Raw genomic sequence first — 19,408 nt, forward strand, 5'->3', positions numbered from 1 at the left:
GAGACGGCGGTGATGATGGTGAAGATGATGATGATGGTGATGGAGATGATGTCCAGCTCGATGACGGTGACGATGGCGTCGATTTCCCCCTCCCGGAGGGAATTTCCCCGGCGGATCTCAGCCCGCCGGAGAGCTCTTTTCTCTCTGGTGTTCTCCGCCCCGCAGAGGCGGCTGTAACTCTTCGTGAGGTACCCTCTGTGGCTTAGGTCTTCGGGACGAAGGATTTTGCGAAGAAAAGGAGGCGAAAGGGGCTGTGGGGCCCCCACACCACAAGGTGGCGCGGCCAGGCCATGGGCCGCGCCGGCCTGTGGTCTGGCCCCACCTTGGGCCTTCTCAGCTCCCCCTTCTGGCTTCCTTCGTCATCTGGAAAAATAGGATTTTTGGTATAATTTCCTTCCACAGTTGATCTTCCGAAATATTGCGTTCTTACGGTGCTTTTTCCAGCAGAATCCTGGCTCCGGTGCTTGATCCTCCAATAATGATGAAACATGCAAAATAGAAGAAATAACATAAGTATTGAACCCAAATATGAAATATATCAATGAATAACAGCAAATTATGATACAAAATAGTGATGCAAATTGGACGTATCAACTCCCCCAAGCTTAGACTTCGCTTGTCCCCAAGCGAAACTGAACTCAGTAAACAGGACCACATGTTTATGGAGTGAAGAGTCGATAAATAAAATACGGACAAGAAGCATCATATTCATTCACACAAGACATTCTAGTAAACAACTTCCTCATATAACTCAACTTGAAACAAGTATAAGGTAATCACAAATAAAGGTGCATAAGAAATCATAGTTGGTGATGGCAAACTTCGTTCTTGGTCAGAGAACAATTAACAGGTTATACTTATATATCGAGCAATGCTCTCATGTTAAAGTTTATATTGCACACTTGCATACTCAATCATAATAGTCTCCTCATGATCATTGATAACTTGCAAAGCTATATTCATTTAGATAAAACTTGTACTAAACAAGGAAGAATAAAAGACATGATGAAACCAATCACAATATAATGGTTTGATCACAACAACTCAAATGCTTGCTTGAGATGGAGGGAAATAGGTTTACTGACTCAACATAAAGTAAAAGACAGGCCCTTCGCAGAGGGAAGCAGTGATTAAATCATGTGCTAGAGCTTTTTCAGTTTTGAAATCATATAGAGATAATAAAAGTAACATTTTGAGAGGTGTTTGTCGTTGTCAACGACTGGTAGCGGGTACTCTAACCCCCTTGCCAGACAACCTTCAAAGAGCGGCTCCCATTTTATTTTTATTTTGTGTGGCACTCCTTCCAACCTTTCTTTCACAAACCATGGCTAACCGAATCCTCGGGTGCCTGCCAACAATCTCATACCATGAAGGAGTGCCTTTTTATTTTGGTTTTATTATGATGATGACACTCCCCCCAACCTTTGCTTACACAAGCCATGGCTAACCGAATCCTTCGGGTGCCATCCATCAATCACATACCATGGAGGAGTGTCTATTTAGGTTAATTAATTTGGGACTGGGAATCCCATTGCCAGCTCTTTTTGCAAAATTATTGGATAAGCGGATGAAGCCACTAGTCCATTTGGTGAAAGTTGCCCAACAAGATTGAAAGATAAAACACCACATACTTCCTCATGAGCTATAAAACATTGACACAAATAAGAGATAGTAAATTTTGAATTGTTTAAAGGTAGCACACGAAGTATTTACTTGGAATGGCAGAAAATACCATATAGTAGGTAGGTATGGTGGACACAAATGGCATAGGTTTGGGCTAAGGTTTGGATGCACGAGAAGTATTCCCTCTCAGTACAGGTCTTTGGCTAGCAAGGTTAATTAGCAAGCATAAGAGTCGAGGGAAACAAACAAATATACATGTGATAGAAGTAATCATGCATCTTCCTTATAAGCACAAACAGTTTTAACTTCAGAATAATAAGCTATGAGCTAACAAGAAAGAAAGACAATGAAACAACTACATGTATTTCTCTTTTCTACTTAAACCTCAAAGTGTTGTTGCTATTGACCAATGCTAAGTTTGCCAAAACCAAATAGATTTATTCAATGCTCCCAAAGTGATACCAATACTAACAACAAGGTAAATCATATAATAGAGATTGCAAACTAAAATAAGATGTGCAATATGTAAACGATAAGACTTCTCATTAATATTCCATAACGATAACTCACACCAAGGGATACATAGATAACCAACTAAAGGAGAGATACTTCCAAACTGCAACCCATCTTATATGATAACTTCCCTACTCATGATATGACACTACTTGACAGTAAAAAGTAAAAGGTAGTGATGATGTGATACCGCGGCACTCCCCCAAGCTTGGAACAAACCAAGGGGATGCCAATACCGATGATGAATTACTCCTTCGGCGATGGTGGTGATGAATTCCTGACGAGCTTCTCAACAAGCTCCTGAAGCTCATCAATCTTGTACGTGAGGTTGCGAATCATCTCCGAATTGTGCTCGATGCGGTTAAGAAGTATGTCCGACGGCGAGTCCCAACTTTTGGAGTTATTTCCCCACTCTTCCCCCTCAGGCTTCGTCCTTCCTGCAGTGTTAGAACGATCTATATCCCAATTGCTAGGCAATGCTGCCCTGGGAATCCTTTCAATTTGATTATTGAAAATTAGATTGCGGAAGGGATGGTGAGTGCCTGATAAAGATGTCTTCGGAGCTAGGTAATGACGTGGAACCCATCCTCCGGTGCGAATTCTTGCGCTTTTGTTTGCACTAAAAGGGTTGTCCACCACCTTGATGCTTGCGACGGTAGCACGCGGGTGTGTGCGCGAGTCTTCCTCCAGCTCTTCTTCATCCTCCTCCTTGACGCTCTTGTCCTCCTCTTTCCACTCAAGATCCTGATTATCTTCATCCGGAAACTTCTTGCCCTTGTTCTTGGAGACCATGGTGCTTCTAAACTGAAAATAGATCCTGGCAGAAACAGCTCGAAACAAAACTCGTCGAGAAAGCGATATACGGACCTCCAGGGGTCCGGGGGATTATATAGCTAAAATTTTCACGACAAAAGGAAAGTACCAGGTCGAACCAGAGTCGGAAAGGGGCGACGAGGCGGCCAGACCATAGGGCGGCGCGGCCTAGCTAGGGCCCGCGCCGGCCTATGGTGGCACGCCCTCGTGCATCTTTTCCACTCCGTTTCGATCTCGTAATTTTTCATATTTTCCAAAAACAGCAAAAATATTGTTCGGAAAGGAAATTACGTACTTTTCATTACCAGTACTGTTACCTATTCAAAGTCGAGTTCTGGCGGACTGTCAATTTGTCCTTTGATGAAAGCCTCCGGTGTTTCCACTTGAATAATATCAACATCAACATTATAGGAATCACCTGAGATATAATGCTTGAGTCTTTGTCCATTTACCACTTGTGTAGCATTGCCTTGGAGAGAGCTAATTTTGATTGCTCCTGAACGATACACCTCCTCAACAACATATGGTCCTTCCCATTTCGAGAGTAATTTCCCTGCAAAGAATCTGAGACGAGACCGATACAATAGGACTTTATCTCCAATATTAAATTCTCTTTTGATAATCCTTCTATCATGCCATTTTTTAACTTTCTCTTTAAAGAGTTTAGCAATTTCATAAGCTTCACTTCTCCATTCATCTAGAGAACTCAGTTGCAACAACCTCTTATTACCGGCAAGTTTAGGATCTTTATTTAATTCTCTAACAACCCAATAAGCTTTGTGCTCTAGTTCTAAAGGTAAATGACAAGCTTTCCCATAAACCATTTTATAAGGTGACATTCCCATGGGATTTTTATAAGCAGTTCTGTAAGCCCAAAGTGCATCCTTCAATTTACTAGCCCAATTCTTTCTAGTTTTATTAACAGTCTTTTGCAAGATAGATTTAATCTCTCTATTTGATAATTCTACTTGCCCACTAGTTTGAGGATGATAAGCGGAAGCAATTCTATGATTAATACCATATCTAGCAAGAGTTTTTCTAAAACCACCATGAATAAAATGAGAACATCCATCAGTTATAATATATCTAGGAACTCCAAATCTAGGAAAAATAATATCTAAAAGCATTCTTAAAGAGGTCTCACCATCAGCACTTTTTGTAGGTATGGCTTCCACCCATTTAGTAACATAATCAACAGCAACAAGTATATGAGTGTTACCTTCTGAAGAGGGAAAAGGTCCCATGAAGTCAAATCCCCAACAATCGAACGGTTCAATAACAAGAGTATAATTCATCGGCATTTCATTGCGTCTAGAGACATTACCAACCCTTTGGCATTCATCACAAGATAAAATAAACTTCCTTGCATCTTTGAAGAGAGTTGGCCAATAAAAACCTGATTGTAGAACCTTTTGCGCGGTTCTTTCTCCGGCGTGATGTCCTCCATAAGCACTACCATGGCATTTACTCAATATCTCCTGTTGTTCATATTCGGGAACACATCTTCGCATAATACCATCTACTCCTTCTTTATATAAGTGTGGGTCATCCCAGAAATAATGCCTCAAGTCATAAAAGAATTTCCTCCTTTGCTGAGCTGAAAAGGTTGGAGGCAAGTACTTGGAAACAATAAAGTTAGCATAATCAGCATACCAAGGACTGTCTCGCGAACTCACCTTTATTGCAGCCAATTGTTCATTTGGAAAACTATCATTAACAGGAACAGGATCATAAGCAATATTTTCCAATCTAGACAAATTATCAGCAACAGGATTATCAGCACCTTTCCTATCTACAATATGTAAATCAAATTCTTGCAACAGAAGTACCCATCTAATAAGCCTGGGCTTAGCATCTTTCTTTTGCATAAGGTATCTGATTGCAGCATGATCAGTATGAATAGTAACTTTTGAATCAACAATATAAGATCTAAACTTATCACAAGCAAAGACTACAGCTAACAATTCCTTTTCAGTAGTAGCATAATTTCTTTGAGCAGCATCAAGAGTTTTACTAGCATAATGAATAACATTCAGTTTTTTATTTACCCGCTGTCCAAGAACAGCGCCTACAGCAAAATCACTAGCATCACACATAATTTCAAATGGTAAGTTCCAATCAGGAGGTTCAACTATAGGAGCAGTTGTTAAGGCTTTCTTAAGAGTTTCAAAAGCTTCCTTACAATCGTCATCAAAAACAAAAGGTACGTCTTTTTGAAGAAGATTAGTAAGAGGCTTTGAAATCTTGGAGAAATCTTTAATAAACCTCCTATAAAACCCAGCATGACCAAGAACACTACATATACCTTTAACATCCCTAGGATAGGGCATCTTCTCAATTGCTTCAACTTTAGCTCTATCAACTTCAATACCTCTCTCGGAAATTTTATGTCCCAATACAATTCCTTCATTAACCATAAAGTGGCATTTCTCCCAATTAAGAACAAGGTTAGTTTCTTCACATCTCTGCAAAACTTTATCGAGGTTCCGCAAGCAATTATCAAAAGAATTCCCATAGACAGAAAAATCATCCATGAATACCTCTACAATACTCTCGCAAAAACCATGAAAAATAGCAGACATGCATCTTTGAAAAGTAGCAGGAGCATTACACAAACCAAAAGGCATACGTCTATAAGCATAAGTTCCATAGGGACAAGTGAAAGTGGTTTTCTCTTGATCTTTAGTTTTAACAGCAATTTGTGAAAATCCAAAATAACCATCAAGAAAGCAAAAAATGAGTATTTTTAGATAACCTTTCTAACATTTAATCAATAAAAGGCAAAGGGTAATGATCTTTCTTAGTAACCTTATTAACTTTTCGATAATCAATGCACATTCTATACCCTACAACCACTCTTTGAGGTATGAGCTCATCATTATCATTAGGCACAACAGTCATTCCTCCTTTCTTAGGAACACAATGCACAGGACTAACCCATCTACTATCAGCAATAGGATATATAATACCAGCTTCAAGAAGTCGTAATACCTCATTTCTTACCACATCCTTCATCTTGGGAATTAGACGACGCTGAGGTTCAACAACAGGCTTCGCATCATCTTCCATATTGATGGCGTGTTGGCAAATAGAGGGAGAAATCCCCTTCAAGTCATCAAGAGTGTAGCCAATAGCGCCTCGGTGTTTCTTCAATATTTCCAATAGCCTTTCTTCTTCAAACTCTGTAAGCTTAGAACTAATAATAACAGGATATATTTTCTTATCATCAATATGAGCATATTTAAGATTATCAGGCAAGGGTTTTAAATCAAAGACAGGATCTTCCTTTGGTGGCGGTGTTGTACCCAGATCTTCCACCGGTAAATCATGCTTAAGAATAGGTTGGCGAAGAAAAATTTCCTCAAGCTCATCTCTTTCTTTCCTAAAAACTTCACTCTCGCTATTCTCCAAATGTTGCTGCAAAGGATTATTAGGAACAAGAACAATAGATGCACACTGTTCCATTTTAAAATCATTACTAGGCAAATCAGCTTTATAAGGAGTTTTGGTAAATTTAGAGAAGTTAAACTCATATGATTCACCAGCAAATTTAGTCAAAATTTTCTCTTTCTTGCAATCTATAATAGCTCCACAAGTATTTAGAAAAGGTCTACCAAAAATAATAGGACAACAATCACTAGCAGCAGAACCAAGTACCAAAAAGTCAGCAGGATATTTAATCTTACCACATAGAACTTCCACATCTCGAACAATACCAATTGGAGAAATAGTTTCTCTATTAGCCAGCTGAATAACCACATCAATAGCTTCAAGTTCACAAGAACCAATTTCGTGCATAATCTCCGTATAAAGCTCATAAGGAATAGCACTAATACTTGCACCCATATCACATAAACCATAATAGCAATGATCACCAATTCTAACAGATAGCATAGGAACACTAACTTGTTTGGGTTTATTAGGATGTGAAACAATATTAGAAGCATCTTCACATAAAATAATATGACCTTCCTCCAAATTTTTAGTCACAAGATCTTTAACTATTGCAACAGCAGGTTCAACTTTTATTTGTTCTTCAGGTTCTATAGGTTTCTTTTCACTTTTATGAACCGCACTATTTATAACAGAGTACTCCTTCATTTTAGCTGGGAAAGGAGTTTTTTCAATATAAGCTTCAGAAATAACATGATCAACAGTTTCAACTACAACGCATTTATTAATAGATGAATCAATTTTATCTTTATACGGTTCATGATACTTATAAAAATTCTTCTTAGGCAATTCATAATGAGAGGCAAAAACTTTATAAAGATTTGCAGCAACTTGAGAATCAATACCATAAGTAGCACTCATATTACGAAATTTATCAGTATCCATAAAAGCTTCAATGCATTTGTAATCATAATTTATACCTGATTCTCGATCTTTGTCGATCTCCAATCCTTCAGTATTTTCCTGGATCCGATTAAGAAGGTCCCTTTTAAACTCTTCCTTATTGCGCGTGAATGATCCAGAACAAGAAGTATCCAGCAAGGTCTTGTCTTCAAAAGAAAGTCTTGCATAGAAATTATCAATAATAACATTACCAGGAAGCTCATGAATGGGGCATTTGAGCATTAATGACTTCAATCTCCCCCAAGCTTGGGCAATACTCTCTCCATCATGAGGCCAAAAATTATATATGTGATTCCGATCCTTGTGAATTTCACTTGGAGGATAGAACTTAGAATAAAACCGGGGCACAATATCATTCCATTCAAGAGAATCCCCATTATCCAGTAATTTATACCAATGCGCCGCTTTACCAGACAGCGATATAGAGAATAGTTTCTTCCTCACTTCATCCATAGCAATACCTGCACACTTGAATAAACCGCATAATTCATGCAAGAACAATAAATGATCTCCAGGGTGGACAGTTCCATCCCCTGTATAACGGTTATTCACTGCGCGTTCAATAATTTTCATAGGTATTTTGTATGGTATTTTTTCTTCACCTGGCGCCTCATCCACTACCTTTGCAGTAGTAGCGGATTTCCCAAATAAACATTCGAGAGAAGATCTCTCCATAATGAATTATGGCAAGAAAGTGTAAAATAAAATCAGCACAAACAAGAGATATTTCCCTTACCAATTCCACTTACCAATAGCGCTTCACTCCCCGGCAACGGCGCCAGAAAATAGTCTTGATGACCCACAAGTATAGGGGGTGTATCGTAGTATCTTCGATAAGTAAGAATGTCGATCCCAACGAGGAGCAGAAGGTGTTGACAAGCAGTTTCGATGAAGGATTCACTGTAAATGCTCACAGACAAGTATTCAGGGGGTTTTGATGTAACAGTTGAATAAAGTACGAGTAAGTAAAGTGCGAGAGTAACAATTGCAGCGAGTGGCCCAATCCTTTTTAGCACAAAGGACAAGTCGGGTTGTTTACTTATAATGACCAAACGTTCTCGAGGACACACGGGATTTCAGTCTAGTGCTTTCGCTACATACGGCTAATTAATCTTCATTGTTTTGATAAGTGTTGTGTGGGTGAACCTATGCTAATGTACCGCCCTTCCTAGGACTAATACATACTTGTGATTATACCCCTTGCAAGCATCCGCAACTACAAGAAAGTAATTAAGAATAAATCTAACCACAGCCTTAAACTCTGAGATCCTGCTATCCCTCCTGCATCGATATACCAACGGGGGTTTAGGTTTCTGTCACTCCGGCAACCCCGCAATTGGCAAACGAGTACAAGATGCATTCCCCTAGGCCCATAAAGGTGAAGTGTCATGTAGTCGACGTTCACATGACACCACTAGAAGAATAACACCACAACTTAAATATCATAACATTGAATATTACTCAACCATAGTTCACTACTAACATTTAGACTTCACCCATGTCCTCAAGAACTAAATGAACTACTCACAAGACATCATATGGAACATGATCAGAGGTGATATGATGATGAATAACAATCTGAACATAAACCTTGGTTCAATGGTTTCACTCAATAGCATCAACAACAAGTAGAAATCGATACCGGGAGAGTTTCCCCTATCAAACAATCAAGATCAAACCCAAATTGCTATGGCAGTGACGGTGTCCAGCGGTGGAGACGGTGGTGATGATGGTGAAGATGATGATGATGGTGATGGAGATGATGTCCAGCTCGATGACGGTGACGATGGCGTCGATTTCCCCCTCCCGGAGGGAATTTCCCCGACGGATCTCAGCCCGCCGGAGAGCTCTTTTCTCTCTGGTGTTCTCCGCCCCGCAGAGGCGGCTGTAACTCTTCGCGAGGTACCCTCTGTGGCTTAGGTTTTCGGGACGAAGGATTTTGCGAAGAAAAGGAGGCGAAAGGGGCTGTGGGGCCCCCACACCACAAGGTGGCGCGGCCAGGCCATGGGCCGCGCCGGCCTGTGGTCTGGCCCCACCTTGGGCCTTCTCAGCTCCCCATTCTGGCTTCCTTCGTCATCTGGAAAAATAGGATTTTTGGTATAATTTCCTTCCACAGTTGATCTTCCGAAATATTGCGTTCTGACGGTGCTTTTTCCAGCAGAATCCTGGCTCCGGTGCTTGATCCTTGATGGCGTGTATTTCACACGTTCGTTGGGCAACCCCAAGAGGAAGGTATGATGCGCACAGCAGCAAGTTTTCCCTCAGAAAGAAACCAAGGTTTATCGAACCAGGAGGAGCCAAGAAGCACGTTGAAGGTTGATGGCGGCGAGATGTAGTGCGGCGCAACACCAGGGATTCCGGCGCCAACGTGGAACCTGCACAACACAACCAAAGTACTTTGCCCCAACGAAACAGTGAGGTTGTCAATCTCACCGGCTTGCTGTAACAAAGGATTAACCGTATTGTGTGGAAGATGATTGCTTGCAGAAAACAGTAGAACAATATTGCAGTAGATTGTATTTCAGTAAAGAGAATTGGACCGGGGTCCACAGTTCACTAGAGGTGTCTCTCCCATAAGATAAACAGCATGTTGGGTGAACAAATTACAGCTGGGCAATTGACAAATAAAGAGGGCATGACCATGCACATACATATCATGATGAGTATAGTGAGATTTAATTGGGCATTACGACAAAGTACATAGACCGTCATCCAACTGCATCTATGCCTAAAAAGTCCACCTTCAGGTTATCATACGAACCCCTCCGTATTAAGTTGCTAACAACAGACAATTGCATTAAGTATGGTGCGTAATGTAACTAGTGACTACATCCTTGAACATAGCACTAATGTTTTATCCCTAGTGGCAACAGCACATCCGTAACCTTAGTGGTTCTTGTCACTCCTCCAGATTCACGGAGACATGAACCCACTATCGAGCATAAATACTCCCTCTTGGAGTTACTAGCATCAACTTGGCCAGAGCATCTACTAATAACGGAGAGCATGCAAGATCATAAACAACACATAGCATAACTTTGATAATCAACATAACAAGTATTCTCTATTCATCGGATCCCAACAAACGCAACATATAGAATTACAGATAGATGATCTTGATCATGTTAGGCAGCTCACAAGATCCGACAATGATAGCACAATGGGGAGAAGACAACCATCTAGCTACTGCTATGGACCCATAGTCCAGGGGTAGACTACTCACACATCACACCGGAGGCGACCATGGCGGCGTAGAGTCCTCCGGAGATGATTCCCCTCTCCGGCAGGGTGCGGAGGCGATCTCTGGATCCCCGAGATGGGATCGGCGGCGGCGGCGTCTCTCGGGAAGGTTTTCCGTATCGTGGCTCTCGGTACCGGGGGTTTCGTCACGGAGACTTTTTATAGGCGGCAGGGCAGGTCAAGAGGCGGCACGGAGGCCCCACACTACGTGCCGGCGCGGCCAAGGGGGGGCCGCGCCGCCCTATGGTGTGGCCCCTCCGTGGCCCCTCTTCGTCTCTCCTTCGGACTTCGGAAGCTTCGTGAGAAAATAGGCCCCTGGGCTTTGATTTCGTCCAATTCCGAGAATATTTCCTTACTAGGATTTCTGAAACCAAAAACAGCAGAAACAAAGAATCGGCACTTCGGCATCTTGTTAATAGGTTAGTTCCAGAAAATGCACGAATATGACATAAAGTGTGCATAAAACATGTAGATAACATCAATAATGTGGCATGGAACATAAGAAATTATCGATACGTCGGAGACGTATCAGCATCCCTGCTTAGTTCTGCTCGTCCAGCAGGTAAAACGATAACACGTATAATTTCGGAGTGACATGCCATCATAATCTTGATCATACTATTTGTAAAGCATATGTAGTGAATGCAGCGATCGAAACAATGTATATGACATGAGTAAACAAGTGAATCATATAGCAAAGACTTTTCATGAATAGCACTTCAAGACAAGCATCAATAAGTCTTGCATAAGAGTTAACTCATAAAGCAATAATTCAAAGTAGAGATATTGAAGCAACACAAAAGAAGATTAAGTTTCAGCGGTTGCTTTCAACTTGTAACATGTATATCTCATGGATATTGTCAACATAGAGTAATATAATAAGTGCAATAAGCAAATATGTAGGAATCAATGCACAGTTCACACAAGTGTTTGCTTCTTGAGGTGGAGAGAGATAGGTGAACTGACTCAACATTGAAAGTAAAAGAATGGTCCTCCATAGAGGAAAAGCATCGATTGCTATATTTGTGCTAGAGCTTTGATTTTGAAAACATGAAACAATTTTGTCAACGGTAGTAATAAAGCATATGCATCATGTAAATTATATCTTATAAGTTGCAAGCCTCATGCATAGTGTACTAATAGTGCCCGCACCTTGTCCTAATTAGCTTGGACTACCGGGTCATCACAATGCATTGTTTTTACCAAGTGTCACAAAGGGGTACCTCTATGCCGCTTTGTACAAAGGTCTAAGGAGAAAGCTCGCATTGGATTTCTCGCTATTGATTATTCTTCAACTTAGACATCCATACCGGGACAACATAGACAACAGATAATGGACTCCTCTTTTATGCATAAGCATATAACAACAATTAATAATTTTCTCATTTGAGATTTGAGGATTGTTGTCCAAAACTGAAACTTCCACCATGGATCATGGCTTTAGTTAGCGGCCCGATGTTCTTCTCTAACATATGCATGCTTAACCATATGGTGGTAGATCTCTCTTGCTTCAGACAAGACGAACATGCATAGCAACTCACATGAAATTCAACAATGAAAAGTTGATGGCGTCCCCACTGAACATGGTTATCGCACAACAAGCAACTTAATAAGAGATAAAGTGCATAATTACATATTCAATACCACAATAGTTTTTAAGCTATTTGTCCCATGAGCTATATATTGCAAAGGTGAATGATGGAATTTTAAAGGTAGCACTCAAGCAATTTACTTTGGAATGGCGGAAAATACCATGTAGTATAGGTAGGTATGGTGGACACAAATGGCATAGTGGTTGGCTCAAGTATTTTGGATGCATGAGAAGTATTCCCTCTCGATACAAGATTTAGGCTAGCAAGGCTTATTTGAAACAAACACAAGGATGAACCGGTGCAGCAAAACTCACATAAAAGACATATTGAAAACATTATAAGACTCTACACCGTCTTCCTTGTTGTTCAAACTCAATACTAGAAATTATCTAGACCTTAGAGAAACCAAATATGCAAACCAAATTTTAGCATGCTCTATGTATTTCTTCATTAATGGGTGCAAAGCATATGATGCAAGAGCTTAATCATGAGCACAATAATTGCCAAGTATCACATTACCCAAGACATTTATAGCAATTACTACATGTATCATTTTCCAATTCCAACCATATAACAATTTAACGAAGGAGAAACTTCGCCATGAATACTATGAGTAGAAACCAAGGACATACTTGTCCATATGCTACAGCGGAGCGTGTCTCTCTCCCATAAAGTGAATGCTAGGATCCATTTTATTCAAACAAAACAAAAAACAAAAACAAACCGACGCTCCAAGAAAAAGCACATAAGATGTGATGGAATAAAAATATAGTTTCAGGGGAGGAACCTGATAATGTTGTCGATGAAGAAGGGGATGCCTTGGGCATCCCCAAGCTTAGACGCTTGAGTCTTCTTGATATATGCAGGGGTGAACCACCGGGTGCATCCCCAAGCTTAGAGCTTTCACTCTCCTTGATCATGTTGCATCATACTCCTCTCTTGATCCTTGAAAACTTCCTCCACACCAAACTCGAAACAACTTATTAGAGGGTTAGTGCACAATATAAATTGACATATTCAGAGGTGACACAATCATTCTTAACACTTCTGGACATTGCATAATGCTACTGGACATTAATGGATCAAAGAAATTCATCCAACATAGCGAAAGAGGCAATGCGAAATAAAAGGCAGAATCTGTCAAAACAGAACAGTTCGTATTGACGAATTTTAAAATGGCACCAGACTTGCTCAAATGAAAATGCTCAAATTTAATGAAAGTTGCGTACATATCTGAGGATCATGCACGTAAATTGGCTTAATTTTCTGAGCTACCTACAGGGAGGTGGACCCAGATTCGTGACAGCAAAGAAATCTGGAACTGTGCAGTAATCCAAATCTAGTACTTACTTTTCTATCAACGGCTTAACTTGGCACAACAAAACACAAAACTAAGATAAGGAGAGGTTGCTACAGTAGTAAACAACTTCCAAGACACAAAATAAAAAACAAAGTACTGTAGCAAAATAACACATGGGTTATCTCCCAAGAAGTTCTTTCTTTATAGCCATTAAGATGGGCTCAGCAGTTTTAATGATGCACTTGCAAGAAATAGTATTTGAAGCAAAAGAGAGCATCAAGAAGCAAATCCAAAACATATTTAAGTCTAACATGCTTCCTATGCATAGGAATCTTGTAAATAAACAAGTTCATGAGGAGCAAAGTAACAAGCATAGGAAGATAAAACAAGTGTAGCTTCAAAAATTTCAGCATATAGAGAGGTGTTTTAGTAACATGAAAATTTCCACAACCATATTTTCCTCTCTCATAATAACTTTCAGTAGTAACATGAGCAAACTCAACAATATAACTATCACATAAAGCATTCTTATCATGAGTCTCATGCATAAAATTATTACTCTCCACATAGGCATAATCAATTTTATTAGTTGTAGTGGGAGCAAATTCAACAAAGTAGCTATCATTATTATTCTCAACATCAAATATAGGAGGCATATTGTAATCATAATCAAATTTATCCTCCATAACAGGTGGTACTAAAATACCAATATCATTATCATAAATAGGAGGCAAAGTATCATCAAAGTAAATTTTCTCCTCAATGCTTGGGGGAATAAAAAGATCATGAAAACCAGCTTCCCCAAGCTTAGAACTTTCTATATTATTATCAACAATGGTGTTCAAAGCGTTCATACTAATATTACTACCAGCATGCAAATAAGATTCCATAGGTTTTTTAATTTTCGCATCAAACAATCCATGTTTTAAATCAGGAAATAGAATAAGAAGATCATTCTTGTCCATGAGAGGGGATTTGGTGACTAGGTGTATACGTGAGCACCCTCTAGATGCCACACGATCTGTGTTGAGATCCGGTTCTCATCAATTGGATCTGTTGGCTTGACATTGTCTTATCCATCGCTAAGCGTACTTGGCGTGGGTCCTACGTGATTTGAAAGTGCATCTGGCCCACTATTTGAATTCAAAAAGGTGGGTCCTACATGATTTGGAAGTGTTGTTAGTGCTGATGTGGTTTGCTAACCCAACAATGATGGTAACAGTGGATTGCTAGATATGACACGTGTCAACCAATGAATGCGTGCTCACTTATACACCCAGTCACCAGGCTTCTTTTGTCTTGTCCATTATGCCAAACTAGTGTAATAAAAACATGCATGATATTATAAAGTAAAACAAGTAACTAATTTTTTTGTGTTTTTGATATAGCAAACAAGATAGCAAATAAAGTAAAACTAGCAACTAATTTTTTTGTATTTTGATTTAGTGCAGCAAACAAAGTAGTAAATAAAACTAAGCAAGACAAAAACAAAGTAAAGAGATTGAGAAGTGGAGACTCCCCTTGCAGCGTGTCTTGATCTCCCCGGCAACGGCGCCAGAAAAAGAGCTTGATGGCGTGTATTTCACACGTTCGTTGGGCAACCCCAAGAGGAAGGTATGATGCGCACAGCAGCAAGTTTTCCCTCAGAAAGAAACCAAGGTTTATCGAACCAGGAGGAGCCAAGAAGCACGTTGAAGGTTGATGGCGGCGAGATGTAGTGCGGCGCAACACCAGGGATTCCGGCGCCAACGTGGAACCTGCACAACACAACCAAAGTACTTTGCCCCAACGAAACAGTGAGGTTGTCAATCTCACCGGCTTGCTGTAACAAAGGATTAACCGTATTGTGTGGAAGATGATTGCTTGCAGAAAACAGTAGAACAATATTGCAGTAGATTGTATTTCAGTAAAGAGAATTGGACCGGGGTCCACAGTTCACTAGAGGTGTCTCTCCCATAAGATAAACAGCATGTTGGGTGAACAAATTACAGTTGGGCAATTGACAAATAAAGAGGGCATGACCATGCACATACATATCATGATGAGTATAGTGAGATTTAATTGGGCATTACGACAAAGTACATAGACCGTCATCCAACTGCATCTATGCCTAAAAAGTCCACCTTCAGGTTATCATCCGAACCCCCTCCAGTATTAAGTTGCTAACAACAGACAATTGCATTAAGTATGGTGCGTAATGTAACTAGTGACTACATCCTTGAACATAGCACTAATGTTTTATCCCTAGTGGCAACAGCACATCCGTAACCTTAGTGGTTCTTGTCACTCCTCCAGATTCACGGAGACATGAACCCACTATCGAGCATAAATACTCCCTCTTGGAGTTACTAGCATCAACTTGGCCAGAGCATCTACTAATAACGGAGAGCATGCAAGATCATAAACAACACATAGCATAACTTTGATAATCAACATAACAAGTATTCTCTATTCATCGGATCCCAACAAACGCAACATATAGAATTACAGATAGATGATCTTGATCATGTTAGGCAGCTCACAAGATCCGACAATGATAGCACAATGGGGAGAAGACAACCATCTAGCTACTGCTATGGACCCATAGTCCAGGGGTAGACTACTCACACATCACACCGGAGGCGACCATGGCGGCGTAGACTCCTCCGGGAGATGATTCCCCTCTCCGGCAGGGTGCCGGAGGCGATCTCCTGGATCCCCCGAGATGGGATCGGCGGCGGCGGCGTCTCTGGAAGGTTTTCCGTATCGTGGCTCTCGGTACTGGGGGTTTCGTCACGGAGACTTTTTATAGGCGGCAGGGCAGGTCAAGAGGCGGCACGGAGGCCCCACACTACAGGCCGGCGCGGCCAAGGGGGGGGCCGCGCCGCCCTATGGTGTGGCCCCTCCGTGGCCCCTCTTCGTCTCTCCTTCGGACTTCTGGAAGCTTCGTGAGAAAATAGGCCCCTGGGCTTTGATTTCGTCCAATTCCGAGAATATTTCCTTACTAGGATTTCTGAAACCAAAAACAGCAGAAAACAAAGAATCGGCACTTCGGCATCTTGTTAATAGGTTAGTTCCAGAAAATGCACGAATATGACATAAACTGTGCATAAAACATGTAGATAACATCAATAATGTGGCATGGAACATAAGAAATTATCGATACGTCGGAGACGTATCAGCCCTCCAATAATGATGAAACATGCAAAATAGATGAAATAACATAAGTATTGAACCCAAATATGAAATATATCAATGAATAACAGCAAATTATGATACAAAATAGTGATGCAAATTGGACCTATCAGAGAGGTGTGGTGGCTTAGTGCTCCCGAACGCCACAAGAGGCTCACCTTGAGGTGTGGTTGCTCGATGCACACCAACGCCACAACGGCCTCACCCCAAGATGCGGTACTCACACCACACACCGAACGCCACGAAGACGCCTCACCTAAATCTCCGGTGACCCTCGCCACAAAGGCCTAGGTCACGGTTCCACTAAGGGATTTCCTTCGAGGCGGAAACCGGGCCTTACACAAAGCTTGGGGCACGCATCCACAACTTAATTGGAGGCTCCCAATAAATCGCCACAAAGGCCTCAAATCCGTCTAGGGTTCCAAGAACCCAAGAGTAACAACTTTCTTGCTTTCACTTCCATGAATCACCGTGGAGAACTCAAACCGATGCACCAAATGCAATGGCAAGAACACCACAAAGATGCTCAAGTACTTCTCTCTCAAATTCCAACAAAGCTACAAAGCTATTGGGGGAATAAGAGAGGAAGAACAAATAGGAGGAGGAACACCAAATTTCTCCAAGATCTAGATCTAGTGGATTCCCCTCACAAAGAGAGGGATTTGATTGGTGAAGATGTAGATCTAGATCTCCTCTATCTTTCTCTCAAATAGATGCAAGATTCATGGGAGGGAGAGGGAGATAGCAAGTTCAAAGAAGGTCAACAATGGGGGCAAAAACGAGCTCAAACGGATGGGTACCTTTGGGGAAGAAGACCCCCTTAAATAGGGCAAGAGAAATCTGCCCGTTATGCACAAAACTCGTCAAAAACCGGAACTTCCGGTCATTTGGGACGGAACTTCCGCCCCCCGGAAGTACCGGCCAACTTCCGGGTGAAGTAGGGCATCCCCGTGTTGACCACCAAAACCCACCGACGAGTAGCGACGGGCAACACGAAGAGCCGGGAGGCTCCCAGGACTGCTGGTGGGCCCTGGTCCCTCGGGCGACGGCCCGCAAAGCTCCGGCACGCACGTCCGATGCTGGTGCAAGGGCGTGCCACCTGACCTATACCTGGTCAGGAAGGTGATGGATTGCTTCGACTAGTTTACTGCATGGCATACACGTAAACATTAAATACGAGCCTCGATCGGCTCTCAGGTTGTCCTGTGAATCGGCTCAAGGAGCCGATCCACCCATGATTCGTATGAGATCTACGATAACATGGTGGTCCTGCTTGATCAATATTAAGTTAAAACGATCTACGATGATCTAGGGTTTTCACCACATAACCGGAACGTCCTACACGTAATTGAGCCTGGCAGACACGAAAGATGATAATAAACCAGCCCTAGACAAGGCCTAAAAACCAACGTGGAGTTGATTTCCGGAACATCTTTTCTAGGACTAGCAAACTACACCTTACGTGCTACTGGATCCTTCAACTCGTTTGCAAGGCCTAACTATGTAGATATCAAACTAATCCTTGAAGAACAAGGAGCAATCATAACAGATCGAATCTACTAAACAATGACTAAGCAAGGTGCCACCCTTGCACCTAAGATCGGTACAAGGGTGTCTAGATATCCAAGGGTAGCATGACTAATCGAATACATCAAGAAAGTACCGATGCTAACCCTAACATATCCATGATAACGGTGTTGCTCGCCATCAAAAAGGCTTCAGTACGAGCACCAGATGAACAACGAATAAACAAGATTCTGCCTAGATTGCGAGATGCGATCTATGCAGCATAGCGCTTACCCGGAAGAAACCCTCGAAACAAGGGGTGGCGATGCGCCTAGATCGGTTTGTTGTGAACGTGATCGTCCTCCTTTCTCAATAACCCTAGATACATATTTATAGTCTGTAGACTTCCTAACGTGGGAACAATCCCAACCATGTACGAGCTAAACTCTACCTTTTAATCCTAACCGACACGTATCCTACTATATTTACAGATACACGGGCAATTTAGCCCAAACTCTTTATACAAGGCTGATTCATGAATAATTTCTACGTATATTTGCTAAGCCCATCTCAATCACGGCCCACTTCTGATTTGGTTAAAATCTGGTGATAACACCCCGGAAAGCTTACAGTATGTTTTTTGTGTGCAGAATCGTCATTTCCGGAAGTTCGGCGGAAGTAGGGTGGAATTTCCAGCCACCGGAACTTCCGGCCAACTTCCGGCCAAAAAACTGCTTCACGGAAACTTGAATAACTTTTGCATCCGGACTCCGATTTTGATGACCTTGGGCTCGTTTCGAAGCTAGTAACAAGCTCTACAAGATCATGCAGGGAACTATCATAGTCCAGTAAGTTAGGATAGAAACATATGATGAAAGGTTTGACCTATCTAAAAAAGACATACCGGTAAAACCTCCAATCTTGAAAATGCAACAAGTTGCCCATGCAAAAACCATTTTCGATGAACTAGAGCTTGTCATGAGAATAAGAACAAGCTCTAAAACATAACATGGATAAGATCCAAATAAAACCAAGAAAGATGATAAACCAAACTCGAAAACGCAACAAGTGATCTATGTGAAATCCGTTTTCGATGAACTAGAGCTTGTCATGAGAATAAGCACAAGCTCTAAAACATCACATGGATAAGGTCCAAATAACAACCAAGAAAGATGATGCAAGGATGCAAAGGTTTGAGCTCTCTCCGAACGATACGATCGAGTTACTCACTCGAGAGCCCTCTTGATAGTACGGCAACTAAACTATAAACCGGTCTCCAACTACACTATGA

This window comes from Lolium perenne, chromosome 3 (genome assembly GCF_019359855.2).
Source record: "Lolium perenne isolate Kyuss_39 chromosome 3, Kyuss_2.0, whole genome shotgun sequence".
Taxonomy (NCBI): Eukaryota; Viridiplantae; Streptophyta; class Magnoliopsida; order Poales; family Poaceae; genus Lolium; species Lolium perenne.